The sequence below is a fragment of the Crocuta crocuta genome, unplaced genomic scaffold (assembly GCF_008692635.1).
Source record: "Crocuta crocuta isolate KB4526 unplaced genomic scaffold, BGI_CrCroc_1.0 scaffold95, whole genome shotgun sequence".
NCBI lineage: Eukaryota > Metazoa > Chordata > Mammalia > Carnivora > Hyaenidae > Crocuta > Crocuta crocuta.
This window is the reverse complement of record NW_027530971.1, coordinates 13,060,874-13,079,405: the sequence shown is the minus strand read 5'-3', so window position 1 is coordinate 13,079,405 and position 18,532 is coordinate 13,060,874. Positions and strand designations below refer to the sequence as shown.

Below are 18,532 nucleotides of genomic sequence, written 5' to 3'. Positions count from 1 at the left end.
ATGCTCTCTTAGTGTAGCAACTCTATTAGTGATTGGGCTCTTTTAGAGATGCTGGTAAAAACTCACAAAGTTATATAATATGAAGCCAGGCCCCCGGAAGCCTTTCTGGTCCATACCTACTGCATCCCTCTGGCACTTTTCACCTTGCATTTACAACTTACTTATTTTTGGAGAAAGAGAGAGAAAGACAGACACAGTGGGAGCAGGGGAGGGGCAGAGAAAGAAGGAGACACAGAATCAGAAGCAGGCTCCAGGCTCTGAGCTGTCAGCACAAAGCCCGACTCAGGGTTCGAACTCAAGAACTATAAGATGATGAGCTGAACTGAAGTCAGATGCGTAACTGACTGAGCCACCCAGGCGCCCCTACTTGGGACTTTTTACTCCTCCTTACCTTTACCTATTGCATTTCCTTGGCCTGGGATGCCCTTCTCCCTGCTTTCCCACCATGCACGTGCTTAATACGTGTGCTCACTTTGGGACCGAGCTGCAATACTGTCACTTCCTCCAAGCCTGCTCTGATTTTCAGGCAGAATTCACATGCTTGTGCCTGTGCTTTTCTTGCAAAACAGAAACAGCCTCTTCCCTGGAGCTGAAGTCTAATGGGTAGATAGATACAATCAAACAAACATACAAATATACAATCAAAATCAGTGGAAAGGCAGAGTATAGGGAGGTATGAGCATTTATGAAAAGTAGGTTCAGAGCTGACATGGGAGGGTCATTAAAGGCTGCCATGAGGAAGTCTCCTTGGTGCCGAGCTCTGGTTATTAGAAAGGTTCTCCTTATGTGGAGCAGAACCTGTTGCCTTATAACCCTGACCTCTTGGTTTCACCCTCTGGAGACTCACAGATGTGGTCTGCTCTATGAAAGGTCTTCAGAGATTTCAAGTCAATGATCAGGCTTTTTGTGCCCTTTTTCTTTCATTTTAAGAAGGATATGATTATGGGTTACCTGGGTGGCTCCATCTTTTAAGCGTCTAACTCTTGGTTTTGGCTCAGGTCATGATCTCACAGTTTGTGAGTTAGTTCAATCCCTACATCAGGCTTTGAGATGGTGTGGTGCCTACTTGGGATTCTTTCTTTTTCCATCTCTGTCTGCCCCTCCTGCTCTCTGTCTCTCAAAATAAAGAAATAAACTTAAAAAAAAAGGTATGATTATGGAATCTTGAGCCATCTTGGTCACCTGGTCACCTTTACTTGTATAAGTTCCAGTTAAGTATCTGTTACAGGATTGTTGTAGGGGAGTGGAGACAGGGAGAGAGAGAGAGAGAGAGAGACAGAGAGAGAAGAAAATGACAAAAACATGGACAAAGATCAATAGATAGATGCTGGAATTAGTTACAAGGGATATTCAGAATGTGATTGATCCATCTTGAAATGGACCTCAGGCAAGGGTGTTTACAAAGAAATAAATAGATCCTCTCAATTTTATTTTTATTGTAATTCTTATTAGGAAGTCACGCCTGCAGACATGAAAACTTATCTCTAATCAAAGTATCTGTTTTGTTAAATGCCACTCAGAGATGGAAAATATATTTCCTGTATGTGGTCTCTCCCTATTTCTCTGTTCATGATCTCCATTATGCTGCTCCTTTCTGCTTAGCCCCAATGTGAATCTTTCTTAACACAAAACTCTGGGCAGCCATGGCCAATGGATCCATATTAGCGTGTGTCTTGTTATTTATTGCTACTATAATAATGCCAAGGAATGGGAAACTATAAAACTTGGTGGCACAGAAGACTATATTGTTTGTGTGCTGGGATGGTGAGTTTGGCCGGCCTGGGTTGGCTTGGCTGACACCGCCTGGGTTGTCGTATGCATGTGTGATTGGCAGGGGTCCCTGCTCTAGCTGGGCTGGCCTGCGTCAGCTTACATGGGCGGCTCTCTCTCAGGGTGGCTCATGCTCATTGTGGGACCTACAGGCTTTCCCGAGTCTGTTCTCATAGAAATAGCAGAGGTCCAAGAGTGAGTGGAAACATGTAAGGCTTCTTGAAGCCTGGACTCAGAATGGGAACACTACATCTACCTCATTCTAAGAAATTCGTGTGGCTGGGCTCAGATTCAAGGGGGTGCAAAATAGACTCAACCTCTCCCAAGAGAGGAGCTACAAAGTCATTGTCAAGGTGCATAGATCCAAGGATTCGTAAAAAATTGGGGCGGCTGATGTAGTCTACCACAATGTGTAAGGTGGATATAAATTGCTATGTGCTATGTGCTAATTACAAGATGTACTTACCTATATTATTAGCGTGAATTTATCTCTATTAACTCTAGAGTGTCTGCGTATCATGGTTTCGAGGTGGGTGGGGTTGCTGCCTACATACAAATTTCCTCCATTTATTCCTCACACATCTGCTCACTTCCACGGTGGTCAACAAACTGTCATTCTATATAGATAGGACCTTGGGAAGGGCACTATGGACTTGACCATGCTCAGGTGTCACCCGCTGGCACCCTCCTAGTCATTGCTGCTGCTGGTTGAGCACATACGTTGTGCCAGCCACTTTACATCCAATGTATCGTCTCCTGCAGGGCAATCCAGTGCTGTACGCTTACGTGTATCATTTTATGAATAAGGAGGCCAGGGTTAAAGGAAGTGACATGGCTCACCCAGGACCCTCAGTGATGTAGGAACCATGGCTGAGACAGGCTTGACTGGAGTCCATGAAGAGAGGTCTTCTGACGACTGCTTGCAGGTGCTTCCTTAGTTCTACGCTCAGCTCCTGTCTCAGCTCTGTCTCTACTCCTCTCTGCCCATCTGGGGGGATCTGACTCCTTCTCTCCTTGAGCTTCTCGACTTTGCCCCTGAAGTTTGGCTCTCCTCTCAAATTCCCACTCCATGACGTTCCATCACTGCTTGTCAGTGGAGAGGAACCAAAGCGGTATCTAAAAGGAAGTGACAAATGGAATTTCACTGAACTGTTTGGGTCAGTGGTTCTTCACTCCTGCTGAGAGGTTTCCTTAAAGGGAACTTGGACCAAAGAGTCTTCGGGAAGGAGGGTATCTCTCAGGAGTGAACCCTGGTGGGATGGGGGAGGAGCGGCATGGCTCTTCATTTGGGTTGTGCTGTGTGGATGGGGAGGGGACAAATTCTTGTTGTTTGGGTCTCAATGTGCCACAGAGGTTAGTGACTAGCTCTATGAATTTTTTAAATCAATCTTCTCCTCTGTCTTTAGGATTTAGACATGTGCCCAGGAGGCTGGTCTGGACAGGTGACAGCCATGAGGGTATGTGGAGAATCACTTGCTGAGAACCAGGGCTTTGTTTAGTTGATGGCCCAGGTCCTTCCTTCTGCAGGATAAGACCTCTCCTGGATATCTCCCCAATCCCTATGGGATTCCCTCTCTTCAGTCCTCAGACTTACTCACCCCCCAAGTTGGTTTCAGAAAGAGCAAGTATCAGAGTCGGAGAGGACTCAAAGGATCATCCAGTACCTCTGCAGATGGAGAAACCCAGCACAGATAGGAATAGGGGGTCATTCACATCTCTTCTCTGATGTGGAAGCATCATCAGCATTGGGTTTAGGAGCCGATTCATCAGAGTGTATGGTAGGTTGGACAATGTAAACCTGTTTATTACATACATATGTCCTTTGTCATGTGACTTTGCTGTATTTCTCACTATAGTTTGCAGTATTTTGGGGGCTTGGCCATATGACTTTCATTGGCCAATGGAATGCTGGTGGGCATGATATGAAAAGAGACTTTACGTGTGCTTGCATGGTTTAGATTGGCCTCTTGTGCTCCTGCAATCCACTACTGGAAAGATCATGTCCTGGGTAGCCTCTGGGTCCAGAATGAAGACACATGTAGCGTACTTGAACTCAACCCACAGCCAGGAGTCAAGCGCCGCTGAGGCCAGAGATTCCAGCTGAATGTTTACTTTCCTACAAGGGTTGCAAGCCACCAGCCTTCTGAGGTTGTTTGTTATGTAGCCTTCACTTAAGAGCACACTAGCTAATTACAGAGAGGGAGAGAGTGTGGGTGTGGGGACTGATCTAAGTGGCTTGGGAGATGGTAGTATGTAGCAGCCAAGCCAATAAAGCTTGGGAGTTCAATATTCCTGGGTTCAAGACCTGGTCTTCCCTGTCCACCACTTAGGCAAATCACGTGTGTGCTTTGGGACAGACTGGCCTAATAACCATTTCTGACCCAGCTCTTCATTCGTAAATTGGGGACAATCATAGAACCGACTTCAAAGGATTGTTGGAATGTGATTATGTAAACAAAGAGCTCAACATAGGGTCTGACTTCTATTCTCTTTACTTGAAAAATTTCATCTCATTTTTCTTTCTGTGAACTCCCACCAATCATTTTGCCTAGTTCACTCTTTTTTTTTTTAAGCTATATTGAGGTATAATTGATAAATAAAAAATTGTAATGTCTTTAATGTGTACAACGTGATGAGCTGATGTACATATACATTGTGAAGATTCCTACTGTCAAGTTAATTAACACCCCCATCAACTCCCATATTTCTCCTTTGTGTGTGTGTGAAAACAATTGAGCTCTGCCCTCCTATTAAATATGATTTATACAATCCAGTATCAACTGCAGTCACCATGATATAACTTAGTTCCTGAGACCTTAGTTGTCTTATAATTGAAAGTTGATACCCTTTTATCAATCTTTCCCTATTTTTCCTACCAACAGCCCTGGCAATCACCATTCAATTTGAAATGGTGTAAATTTTATTGGAGATGTAGTAAAATGTTTACTCCAGTCTCTTCTACCAGGTTCTATGTGTTGAGATAGACGGCACCATGTCAGTCCCCAGCACAGTGCCTGGCACGCGGTAGGAGCTCAATAAATGAATAAAAGCAAAGACTACTACTAGTAGTGATGATCTTTTCCTACACACCTTCCTTTGCTCTTTGCATGATGTACTGGGGAACTGGCTTGGATTTAAAGAGCTTGGGTAAGCTGTTGGGCAGATCTGGGGCTCAAATTCAGGTCTCCCTATTTCCGGACCAGCATCCTTCTCTCCTCACAACACTGTCCCCCACTGTGCCCTTCCAGAGCCACAATTTACATGGCGGGCTTGGAACCCTGCCTCTCTGCCTGAGAGGATTAGCCAGCAATCAGTGCTCCAGCCTCCCATTTACCCACCAATGGATGGAAACATGCTCCCTTTGTGAACAGCCGTTTAGCTAGCATTTTGTTTTAACTTTTCTGTGCATGCTGTCTGGCGTCCCCAAATTGGCCTTTGTGGAGAAATCGATAACAACTCATGCATGCAAGGCACATATCCCTTCCACAGGACATTAGGCGGACTATTGAAGTAACTTTGGTTGGAAAGGAAAGTTCTATTTGTAATTGAGGCAAGTGCAAATGAAATGATGCTTTCATATGCATGTTTGGCAAGATAACACTATTTCTCCCCCTCCCTGTGTCTCCAGCTGTTGGGACCCCTTTTCTCTCCTAAGTGCTGCCTGTACCAGTAGTTTTCTTGCAGGAATTCTTTTTCATTCTTACATTGGTAATGAGGAAAGAGGGGGTTACTCTCTTTTGGGGCTGCTGTGGTCTGATCCAGAGGTCCCTGAAGTCAGGAGTCCTGAAACCCAGTCTAAGTTTCTCCAGGGCCTCCCTGTGCAAACCAGTACAAGTCATTCCCCTTTTCAGGATGTAGTGTTCCCATTATGTTGGGTGTTCCATGTTAATATCACCCTTAAGGAAGTAATGAGGGAGAGACAGCATGAGTACCTCCTGTATGCCAAGAACTTAATATGTAAGATCTCATTGAATACTCACTTGTGATCCCATTTTCCATATAAGGAAACAGGTTCAGTGAGGGAGGGTAACTCACCTTAAGTCACAGAGCTTGGGAGGATTCAATGCCTATTTTTCCCACCACACTAGGATGGAGGGATGTTGAGATAGTAACTGTGTCACAGGAGTTGAGGTCTGACTTTAGGCTAATATTCCTGATAAATCAAGTGTAAGGTAGATTAGGAAGGCACAGAATATTACTGAGAATAGAATATCCTCACTGCTTAGTATTGATAGAGCATTTTCTCATTCATTTTTTTCATTTAAGCTTCACACATCATTATCCAAATGAGGAAACAGGCTTAGAGAGACTAAGTGACTTCTGAAAACTATACAAACATGCATAGTTTTGATAAAGTAGAGACTGAAATTTATGTGTCTGACTCCAACCCAGTGCTCTTTTCTTAGCCACAATTCAGAATTACAGAGCTCTTCAGAAGAGAATTTAATGATGATGATGGTGATGAGGATGAGGATGGTGGTGTTGGTGGTGAAGATGATGGTGATGATGACGGTGGTGGTGGTAGTATAGTGAATCTCATTGGGATCTAGATCAAGTGCTGGCCCATGGTCTAATCTCAACATATGTTTCCAGTTTTACCTCTACTCATCTTTTCTAACCCTCTGCTCTGGAGGAGTTCACTTACTGTCTTCAAAGACATATTGCCAAGTCCAGTGGGCAGCCTTTTCTCTTACAAAGCCCCAGAAGATGTGTTTTGTAGTACACCAATAAATAGAGATGCACAGTGATGAGAATAGGGTTCTAAAGGCCCACAGGCCTGGGAAACACTGCACCTTCTGCTCTCCTCTGAGAGATAGAATGATGAATATTAGCATAGGAAGGTTTGGAGACATCTTATAGTAATGTACCTATTTAATTTGGTCTAACAATACTTCCCAACCTTTTCTGATATAAGAGCCCCATTTTCATGTAATTCTTATCTATCAATACCCCACCGAATGGGTGGGGTTTTTTGTTTTTGTTTTTACCATTGTTATGATGATTTATTTATTTATTTTTTAAATAGTTTATTGTCAAGTTGGTTTAGAATGGGTTTTTTTTTTTCTACAAATTACTTGGAAGAAATAGTGCCCTTTTGCTTTCTCAGCTAACCCTTCACGATGAATATAAGTCCATCTCCCTCAGCAAGTCCTCACAGATCTTGTCCCATCACAGGCCTACCCTTCACTGAACTCCAGTCACATGCATGGAGTCCTTCCCTGAAAACTTCCCTGGATCGTTCCCACTCAGGCTGGTGTCAGGGTAGATGTAGAGCCAGGATCTCTTCATTGAGGCTGTCAATTGGGGAAAGTGTCCAAATCCTAAGCCTGGAATGGATATCTTAAGGGGTATCTCTCACCTTGACATAGGAAGCTAGACTATGGAGAGCAGAGAATGAAAAAGAGCTGCACAGTAACTGGGATGCCAAAGCTGAAGGTCAGGTTTAACAGAGAAGATGCCAGGGGAATGATACAGGGAGCACGCAAGGATGGATGGGCATGTGTTTGGGTCAAATCTCATGTTTCTTTACCATTTACCATGCTCCCTTTAATCACTACAAGGTGAATAAGCCTAGCCTCGACTACTGAAGATGCATGGCTGAGTCACCCCATCTTTCTAACTGACAGCTAATTCCAACCTTCAGATAAGAAAGTGAGGTTGTATAAGACTCAGACAGCCTCCAGGGAAACTTCCACTGGACTGTCGCTGCAGGAGAATATCTGTGAGACCAACCGAAGGAATGTCCAGATGAGCCCCACCTAAATCACCACCTCATAGAACAATGAATGTTGTTGTGTTAAGCCACTAAATTTTGGGATGGTTTGTTACACAGCAAAAGTTAACTGGCAGACTATTTCAAAAGGGTATGTGGAAGTGCTGTTTCTGAGTAGTTGGAAAGAAAGGGGAATAGGGTATTGGTAAACCACACAAATGATCAATTACTAACTAGCATGAATGTCTTTTCCCCTAACCAGGAAGTCTTTCTGAGCCTACTAAGGTGGGTGGCAGCTCCTTTTGTATCCTTCAAATTCCTTGGGCTTCCCTGGGAACTGATCATACTGTGTGATAACTGACTACCCTACCTCAGAGTTTGGCAAGCAGTTTTCAGCTCTCTGGATGGCCACGTGGGTCCTGAGTCCATCTGGTTCCTTCAGCCACAAGCAGCCTCTTCCATTTACCAGAGTGGGTTGTGCAAATACTTTTGACTCAAAAAAGTTTGACCTTCTTGTCTGGTGTGCCTTAGGAGACTGCAGACTTGGAGAGGGCGGGAGAGGGGGTAGTGTGATACTCTTTCCCAGCTCCTACTACTGTGCCTGGTGTACAGAATGTGTTCAATACATATTTGCTGAAAGAAGGGATGGTGAAGGTAGCTAGAAGTTTCTATCAGGGGAACAGTGGCAGAATTGGGGTTGGCTAGATGGGCCCTGTCCAACAGCCTTTAGCTACATGCTACAGACTGGATTGTGTTCCCCCAATTTCATATATGTAGAATTTCTAGCCCTTAGTACCTCAGATGTGACCTTATTTGGAGACAGGGTCTTTAACAGAGGCAATCATAAACAAAGCGTAAGAGTTGGGGAGATGGCGGAATTATTTCCCTTAGGCACGTAGACTAATCTGGACCAAGACAACATCTTCCCTATTGCATGGAAGAAAGCCACAAGCAGAGAAAGAAGTACTCCATTTTAGAAAAGCTGTTTTATTGGGTTCTGGTTCACTTGGAAAAGTTCGTTGGTTAGCGACTCCTTGTAGCTAAAAAAAATCTTGTAACATGGGATAAATCGATTACTTTCTACTTGGAGGAATTTTTGACCAGTTAGGCATAAAGGAAAGGCATTGGGATTGTCCAAGCCTTTCTTGTTCTTGGGAGTGTTCTGAATTGGAGGGTTGAATGTGGGGCTCCCCTCCCCTTCTGCCTCTAGAAATTTTCCTCCTTTGATCTCCCTTCTCAGAAGGAACAAAAAACAGAGAAATGGGCTGTGAATCCCATTTATATTCATTAACATCCTAAAGATGAAAAATACCTTTCCATTATCCCTGGGATAATTCAAGCCCATTGCATAGGAAAATGTTATATATCTTTGTCACTGCAATCTCAGGGGCAAGAGATTAGGACTTACGGTGCAGAGCAAATCATAGTGGTCCTGCCAGGAACTTTCCAGGCTCATTGACGAGCCAGGTTTCAGGACCAACATTAAGGCAGCTAAAGAACAGCTTTCCCTAATGGCCTCCTAGAGAGGTATCAGGTTCTTGAGATGAGGTGAGGGACCCAGAACCAGAGGCAAGAGAGGGGCTTCTGCTCCCTGAACCACACCCTGTGGTTTCTGAAAGCCATTGGGTAATAATAGTCCAATATACCAGACACGTATCGGATTTTTACTCCTTGCTAGGAGCTGCGGTAACCTAACCACCACACCCTCATTTCTCCTTTGCTGCTATATTTATCTCTTTAAAATGTTTTTAGAATTCAGTGCAACGTATATAAAGCACACTTCTTGGATCAATGTCACTTGGGTGAATGTTTATGTAAGTGTACTCCATGTGGACCACCACCCAAATCGAGACGGAAGACCTCCGGGACCCAACAGGTTCCTCTGGGCCTCACCAGTTAGTGCCCCTTTCAGGTAATTACTCTTCTGGCTTTAATCACCATCTCTTAGTTTTGTCTTTTTGAAGTTCATAAATGGAAGCTTCTAGCATGTACTCTTCTGTGTCTGGCTTCTTTTGCTTAGCATAATGTCCATAAGCTTCGTCCACCTCACGCATATCCATAGCTCCTTGTTTTTGTGGCTGTGCACTACCCCATTGTATGAATGGTCCACGACTTACTTATCCATCCTTCTGCTAATGGCCATTTGAGGTTGCTCGCCATTTGGGGCTACTTGAAGAATTTGCTTTATTTTTCTTCATTGTATTTATTATTACTTGACATACTAAACATTTTGCTTCTTCTTCTTGTAAAAATTTGTTTTAATGCTTATTTATTTTTGAGAGAGAGAGACAGAGCGTGAGCGGGAGAGGAGCAGAGAGAGATGGAGACACAGAATCTGAAGCAGGCTCCAGGCTCTGAGCTGTCAGCACACAGCCCGATGCAGGGCTCGATCTGGCGAACTGCGAGATCATGACCTGGACCGAAGTTGGACGTTTAACTGACTGAGCCACCTAGGCACCCACATATTCTTCACACTGTACGGTTTTTAATATTTTATCTGTTTACATACACATAGGCTTGTGCAGGACAATGATGTAAAACATACTGATATAATGTATTTCTTACTGTGCATTTCATATTTCTTTTTTATTTTTAAGTAGGCTCCACACCCAGTCTGGGGCTCAAACACATGACCCCGAGATCAAGGGTCGCATGTTCCACCTACTGAACCAGCCAGGCGCCCCTGTTCTCTATTTCTCATTCTGATCACCCAGCCCATGCTTCTTCCTGGGTAACACATAAGATGTCACTTACTCTTTCAGAGCTATGTCCTGCTATTAGCATCGTCCTGTCGTGCGGGGGAGGATGTGGAGACTCACGATGGTGACATCGTGTGCTCCTGTCGTCTGCATCCAGGGCCAGTGCGTTTTCTGAGCCTGGCCCTGCCTCTCAGAGGTGAAAGTCGCATCCTCTGGGCTTCCACTGGAGCAGCTGAGCTGGTCCCCTCTTGGCCCCAAGCTAGACAAATGCCCCTTGGTACCTCAGGGTCGGTGAGTCAGGCTGCAAACTGGCTTTTTCATTGCACATTTGTCGAATGTGCATATGCCTTTCCCCTCTGAGCCTTTTGTTATTTTCATCTTTCCTTTTTCCTTCTAGTAATAAAGTCTAATCTAATTTCCAGTATATTTAGTTGAAGTTTTATTTCCAAGGTTGGGTCCATGAGCTCCAAGGACCTCAGAGGGAGACTCAGGCTGGCATGAGTGTACAAACCAATCCCAGGCCACGTGCTAAAATCCACGCAGCAAATAAGTAAGACAGACACGCCTCAAGCTGCGTGAAAAGAGGAGAGGAGCAGCCTGGGTGCTGGGCAGAATAAGGTCTGAGAGCAGGATATTTAAGCTGATCTGGAATTATGACCAAGGATGGACAGTAGAGAGTGTCCCCCTGTCTTCTCTCCCCCTGTGGCTTCTTCATTCCAGAATGATTCTGTTTCCACTGAATACTAGCATATCAAGACAAGAGGGACCTTGGGACTGGGGACCCACTCTGCAGAAATGGGGCCATGCTGTTCTCATAACAGCATAACTCACACCACCACTTGTTGAATGCCCATGACAGCGTTGAAACAACCTGCATAACTGTCAGCAAGAAGTTATATTTTAATGAAAAAAATAATGAAGCTCAGAGAGGCTAATTAATTTACCTAAGGCCACACAGCTACCAACAGTCAGAGTTGGGATTTGAACTCTGTGGGTCTGACTTTAGACCCTCTAAGTGTAGTCCATGGACCAGCACAGTCAGTATCACCTGGGGGCCTGTTAGGAATGTGGAGTCCAGGCCCCTTTCCAGACCTCTGCATCAGAATCGGCTTTTTAACAAGATCCCCCGTGATGTGTGAGCCCCTTGAAGTCTGAGCTATATGAACTGAAAGGACTTTCCTTCCCATAGCTGTGTCTCACAGAGTTTAGCTGTTATTAAATAAGCAAACCAATTAACTAATTAACTGAGGAACAAATAGACGAACTCCAAGTTGAATTCCAAGGTCAAAGAGTAACCGTCAGCAAGCGATTTGGTTTTTAGAGCCGCATTAACAAGCTCTTGCAGTTAGCAGGAGAGGAGCGATTTCTTCACCTGGAGTTGGATAAAAGCTCACTCTGGGAGCACAAAGACCAGTGAGCAAATACACTTCCTCTCTCCATTTCGCCCCTGTCCCAGGGAGCCTGGATGCCGGCTGGACATGAAGGACTGGGACAGGAGAGAGGCTGGAGGGTGAGGAGCCTCTCCCGGGAGGTGGTGACCGGACCAGCCCTCAATTACCCAGGCAGCAGGCTGAAGGCTTTACACATGCATTGGCAGTGGGTACAGTCACACCCCAGGGGACAAGAACTGAACTATAGCTTGTCGTTTTTCCTATCTGAACCGGGCTTTTATTTTGAGCCCCCAGTTTGCTGAATGGCAGAAAACTAACCTCAGTCCATTTGAGCCCCTCCTTGCCCCCGGGGGTTATATCTTATGTTCCAGGGACTTCTGGGGAATGGAGACATTGTGGGACCGAGAGAGGTGTGGGCGTCTAGTACCACATACGTTGTCATCCATCTATGCTGCTGGCTGCTGGGACATCCTGGTCCTCACCCAATGTCCCCACAGGGATAATTGTGATGGGGCCATGTTATGGAGGTTACCCATAGGTAGCAATTACAGAAATGTCTAGCACGTGTAATTGCTCAGTAAAGCTCAGCTATTATTTTCGCTATTATAAAGTTCAGTAATTATTTTTTAATAATTTATTATTAATTTATTTTGAGAGAGAGAGAGAGGACAGAGAGAAGAGGCAGAGAGAGAGAGAGGGAGAGAGGGAATCCCAAGCAAGCTTTGTAGTGACAGCATGGAGCCCAATGCAGGACTCAAACTCATGAACCCTGAGATCATGACCTGAGCTGAAATCAAGAGTCAGATGCTCAATTGACTGAGCCACCCATGTGTCCCTAAAGTTCCATTATTGTTATTATTTGCCATTATATTGCCTTTTAACCCAATAGAATATAGTATCATTTGAAGTTCCTTAAAACCTTAGAGTAACAAGATGTAAGAATTAGAAAAAAGGCACATTGGAAATAATCCAATCTAACTTCCTTATTCTATACATGGAAAAGCAGAGGTCCAGAGAGGGAAAGAACATTACTCAAAAGCACACAGCATGGTGACTGAGTAGATGGTGCCATTAAAAAGACAAGGACTGATTTGGGCCAAAGATGAAAAAGAACTGGTGCAAAGGCTGAGTTAGAGATGTCTGGGGGACGTTTGGTAGTGATGTCTAGCGGTGGTTGGACATACAGCTTTCATCTCAGGGAAGAGATCTGCGCTAGAGCTTGTGATCAATGGGTCGCTGGCACATGGAATGCTAAAACCACACAGGGCAGCTGAGATCACCCATGGAGGTGTGAGGATTGGTGAGAAATGAAAGCTGGGAAGGGTCTGGGATTCATCGACATGCACGGGGAGAGCACAGATGCTGGCCATTGAGGAGCCCCAGAAAGAGAAAATGGTGACACCAGCACAAAACCAGGTTAGGAAAGAGCTTACAGAATGAAACTCAGCTTCCCCCTGCAGGAGGAATGAGCTTTAGAAAATCCAGGTGTAGAAGAGAAGCAAGGGAAGGAGGTTAAGTCAGGGAGTAGAGTTTGGTCAAGTCTCAGTAGGAGCTGGGGCAGTGTCTCTGCCCATGATTAGTCCAGGGGAGGGTTAATGACATCCACACTGTCTGCTGAGGCATATAATGATGATTAATTCAATTGGCCACCTTCAGTGCTTGGAATTATAATGAATTTTTAACTCCAATTTTTTTAAAGAAAATAAAATAGAGTTTTATTGTAAATTGTCTCTGTTTCCTGCCATGGACTCAGAGATGAACCAGGTGACTGTTCACCATTGGCAAGGTCTTGGCTCTGCTTCCATATATGTAATTGTTTTCTTGGAAGCTCAGAGTCTATGAATCGGAAGGGGCCTTGCAAGGTAAAGCATTTGGCTCCTTATCCAGGGCAGAAATCTCTCCAGCATTGTTAGGATGTGGGCCTCCGGAATCCACTTGTAAACTCTGGCTGGAGCTCACTGCATGGTTTTGTAACCAGAATTCTTATCTGCTTCTTCCCTACGTTGACCTCTTTCTGAAAACCCACCGGGTTGACCCAGCTTTGTCTCCTGGAGTCTCATTGAACCAACCAATTCCCTTTTCCAGCTGGCCTTCCTTGTTTGAAAATGTCTCCCACTCCTGCCCCTGAAGGCTTCTCTTTTCTTAGTTCAACATCTCTGTTCTGTCACTCTTGGCTCATCGCCATGGCCCCCACGAGGCACAGAAGGGCACAAACAAAAGGAAAGCCCTGATGCTTGTCCTGCTTTTGCAGTCTCCGTCCTAAATCAACCCAGTTCACTGGCTTCTACCTCTTGTGACTCGGCCAGCCTCTCCATTCGGACTGTTCTCCTTGCGTTCTGATCTGGGGTTCTACTGGGTAATCATTAATTTGAGTTTTGGCTTCCTCACATCCTAGCTATGTGATCTGTGCAAATTTCCTGCACTTTCTAAACCCCATTTGGAAAATGAAGATAAAAACTGCACCAAGCTCCGAGGATCGTTGTAATGCGTAAATGAGATAATGCATAAAAAGTGTTTAGCATTTGGTAAACACTCACACAAAGTTAGCTGATTTCCTTAAGTCAACAAGCGCTTACTCTTGCTTATTATGCACCAGGCATGGTTCTACATATTTTAGAAACGCTAACGCATTTAGTGTTTATAATGACCCTGCGAGGTGTAAATATCATGCCCTTTCTACAGATGAGGAAACTGAGATGAAAAATATATCATTACATATTGTACTAATATGTATCACTCACCCTCTCAATTATCCTTTGCTGTACCAGGAACAACCAGTGGCTTCCGCGAGGTCAACTATCTGGATTGGGCTCCAGGTGGTCTGCACTGATTCTGTTGGTCTCAGTTGGGTTTACTCATGTGTGCACATGGAGTAAACTGGAGACTGGGGGATCTTAGCTCTGTGCCGGAAGTCTCTCATTCTCCTTCTGGAACTCACACTCCTCCTAAGTGACCCAGGTATGCAGAGGCAGAAGCCTAAGAGGGAGCCAGCTCAATTCTGCTTGCCACATTTGCAAATGGCCCGCAGGAGGCAGACTTCCAAGATGCCCCCCGCCCCCCAGGGATCTACACCTCCTGGCATTCACACCCTTGTGAAACCCCCTCCCCTGACTATGGGCAGGACTTGTGACTTGCTTCCAGCTGGTAGAATGCACCAAAGATGACGGGCTTTCCTGACTAGGTTACACGAAGACTGTGGCTTCTGTCTTGCTCTCAGATTCTCTCTATTGTCTCCTTGACTTATCCTCTTTGATAAAGTGGCCCACCTGGCGAGGAACTGAGAGCAGCCTCTGGCCAACAGTTTGCATGGAACTAAGTCCTGCCAACAAACCACGCAAGCTTGGAAGCAGAGATTTCCCCAGTTGGGCTTTGAGATGGCTACAGGCCAGCTGACGCCTTTATTGCAGTCCTGCAAGAGGGCTGGAAGCAGGGAACCCAGCTAAGCTATGCCGAGGGGTCTGACCCACCGTCACAGCGAAGAAAATAAATGTGTTGTTTTAAGTTCCTAAACCTGGGGTAATTTGTTACGCAGCAAAAGATAAATAATACACATCCGTATGGTCACTGCGAGATCACATGGCCAGGCCTGGGGTGGGGAATTAAGCTCCGGGTATAGGTGGGAGAGAATTGCAATGTTACAAAATATTTTTTTTAATGCTTATTTATTTTTGAAAGAGAGAGAAAGAGAGACAGAATGAGAGTGGGGAGGGGTAGAGAGATAGGGAGACACAGAATCCAAAGCAGGCTCCAGGCTCTGAGCTGGCAGCACAGAGCCCAACGCAGGGCTCGAACTCATGAACTGTGAGATCATGACCTGAGCTGAAGTCGGATGCTTAACTGATTGAGCCACTCAGGCACCCTGGTAAAGTTAAGATAAAGGGTGGGAAGGGTGTGGGTACAGGGAGAGGTGGAGAATTGGGGTCTGCAATGCGGTTCACCACAAGCGTCTACTACCTGCCAAGTGGTGTGGACACAGGAGGTGCAGAGCTGACCAAGATCTAGGCCTTGCCCTTGAGGAGTTCATGAGCTAGTGGAAGAGCCAGAGAAGGCTTTTGAAGTCTATGTAATGATTTGCTCAGTGGCATTTGATACTGACTCTGTGTGGGGCTTCCTGAAAATGTCACCACTCTTACCCAGGAATTGACAAAGGGAGTCTGAGAGCATCTCTGAGGCACTCTCTGGAGTGAAGGGAGCCCAGGAGCCTTGGAAATGTGGCTTCGGTGGCCCCAACCCTTGCCAACTCTGAGCGGAGACCTTCGGGCAATGAAAATCATCTGTCCAATAAACAAGTCCGGGCAACCATGGAAACCAAAGCCTCATCTCATCCATCACTGATGGCAATCAAGAGAACATGAGGTGGTTTGGCTGGGAAGGAGGCATGGAGGGAAGGAGCAGATGTTAGGAGCTCGGTATTAGCAGGGAGAAAATGCAAGGTACACAGTTTACCTAGTTTGTGCTGGGCTCTATGCTAAGCACCATCTCATTTGGGCATCACAATGGCTCCATGAGGTAGGCATCATTACCCCCATTTTGAAGTTGGGAGACTGAGGAGCAGGGAGTGCAAAGCCACATACCCAAGGTAAAGTTCGACCCCAGAGTCAACTGAAGTCAAGGTAATGTTCTTTCCAAAGAGTGACCTCTTAGCCAACCTTTCTCTTACCTCTTGTTCACCCAGATTCTGAGGTTTGAGAACCCTGATTCTGGTGCATTGGATGAGCAGAGTCAGATAGTCCGAGATCCTCACAGCCTCTGTCACGACCTCCTGAATGACTCTGGCCAAAGTCACTCCCTTTGTCTAAGCCTGGTTTTTCCATCTGTAAAAGGACAGGTTTGGATTTTATTGGGGGTGTCAAATAAGTTTTGTCTTGCGGGCCATCTCCAACCTTGTGATGGTTACAGCCTGATGTGGGATGTTGATGGGGACATTGAACCTGGGCTTGGGCTTGGTGGGAAGCACTTCCGTGCTGGGTCAGCAAAGTCTACGATGGGGACGAGTGCTTCAGAAATTCTTCCAGTAAAGAAGTGTGACTCTAGTTTTCTACATTCCCATTTATTCTTTATGGATTTTTATCAGGCACAGCTAGTCAAGAGAGGTCCCATCTGCCTCCACTGAATATTAAACTGATGTATGGAAAGAGCGGGCAGGCTGGCTGGCCCACAGATCTGCAGGTGGACGAGACCACACAAAGACCCATATGTTAGCGCTCTGCTGGCACTGTTTTACCACCCAGAGTAAAGTCCCATCTGCACTGGGGTCATCGGTGAGAACAGCGAGGGCAATGCTTAACCCCCAAAACCATCAGGTAAAGGGCCATAAACAACCCTGCGTAGGTCGTTCACTCCTGGATGCCGACCAGGGCACAGCTCTCTGCCTGGAATTCAGCCTGTGGCTAATGTGACTCCTTAGTTGCCTGGTTCAGCTTTGAGTTTCCTGTTTAGAACTTAAGCAGGGAGATGCCTGTTTTCTGGCATGAGGGGCCTCGGGACAAGGCACCCACTGACCATTGTATTCATTCTTTCTGGACCTTTGATGCCTTGGCTACAGTTGGGGAATCGTAGGCATTCTGTAGCCAGGGTGGGTGGAGAGCCTAAAGTCCAAACAGTGCTCTGACCTGGTGATGCGATGAACCATCACGGGGACCCTGTGAAATGGCCACTGAGGGCACACTCTGATCTGCTCTGTCTCTGTCTCCTGCAGCTGATCGCTCAAGCTGGTAAGAAACAGCGATGGGAGACTGAGGTGTGCCCAGCAAAGTCAGCTGCCAGACCCGGGCTTCCTGAAAGGAGAGAAAAGGCACCCGCAGAGATTACCAGAGAATCAGTCACCTGAAAGACACACTTTGATGGCTTAGAAGGGCCGATTGTATCAAAAAACACTCTCGGTGAATCAAAAATAACTTGCCTACTCTTGCCTCGTGGTGTGGGTCTGAGACCTTAAATAATTTTTATGCTTTAGAGAGGAAATTATTTGGGTCATCTTCATTAATGGGTTTAGCCCCTCAGGGCTGAGGGGGGCGGCCTCTGTGGACCCTGGCGTTGCCTCTCTCTCAGGTTCTGAGCTCAGCACAAGTATGTTTTAGGCTGGAGCGTAACAGAAGCTACCTTCCTCTCTGTGGCAAATGTTCCTTTTCCTTTCCTTTTAAAAACATTTGGCATCTGGGCACCTGGGTGGCTCAGTCGGTTAAGCATCCGACTTCAGCTCAGGTCATGATCTCATGGTTTGTGAGTTCAAGCCCTTTGTCGGGCTCTCTGCTGCCAGCTCAGAGCCTGGAGCCTGCTTCAGATTCTGTGTCTCCCTCTCTCTCTGACCCTCCCCTGCTCTCTCTCTCTGTCTCTCTCTCAGAAATAAACTAAAAAATTAATTAAAACAATTAAAAATATTTGACGTTAATTTTCTAAACCTTATTTCAAAGGTAACAGTGTTTATTGTAGAATATCTAGGAAGACTACATAAGTCAAGAGGAGAAGATAAATATAGCCCGTGACCCCGTGACCCCGGGGGACCTCTGCTCGTTTCAGTGACAGTAGCTGGGAAGAAGAGAAGACAAGACTCAGAGCACAGGCAGAAGACAGAGCAGCAGATAAGGCTCAGGGTCAACAGATCTGCACTGAGTTCTGGTTCTTTCGCCAGCTGGCTGTGTGAGCCTCAGTTTACCCATTGGCAAACTGGTAGTGATAACTTGTTTGGGCGTGAGGGCTTACAGAGATACATATGCCAAGCGCCGCACAGTGCCGGGCATGTGGGGAACCATCCATGAATGATTGCTGCTGTTCTTATTGTTACCGTCCTGGCGCTGGGGCACTTTTTCTTGTCCAGGACGGCCTCTCGGAGGGGACAAGTTAGCCTAGAAAGTAGAAAGACTGCTCCTAGGAGTAGAGACATTTTTCCTCGTTCTCCAATCAGGGTGAACTTAAGGGACTCTGGAAGAGAAAGTGATATCATGTCTCAATCTAGTCTT

The 18,532-nt window shown here is 45.7% G+C and overlaps 1 long non-coding RNA gene across 1 annotated transcript; it reads left to right on the top strand.

The window, feature by feature from the left end:
- Positions 1-16,111: 16,111 nt before the first annotated feature.
- Positions 16,112-17,470, top strand: LOC144236211 (uncharacterized). The gene is made up of 4 exons (XR_013336447.1): positions 16,112-16,152; positions 16,249-16,401; positions 16,648-16,876; positions 17,272-17,470. It is a non-coding gene; the product is annotated as an uncharacterized LOC144236211 (long non-coding RNA).
- The last annotated feature ends 1,062 nt before the right edge of the window (positions 17,471-18,532 follow it).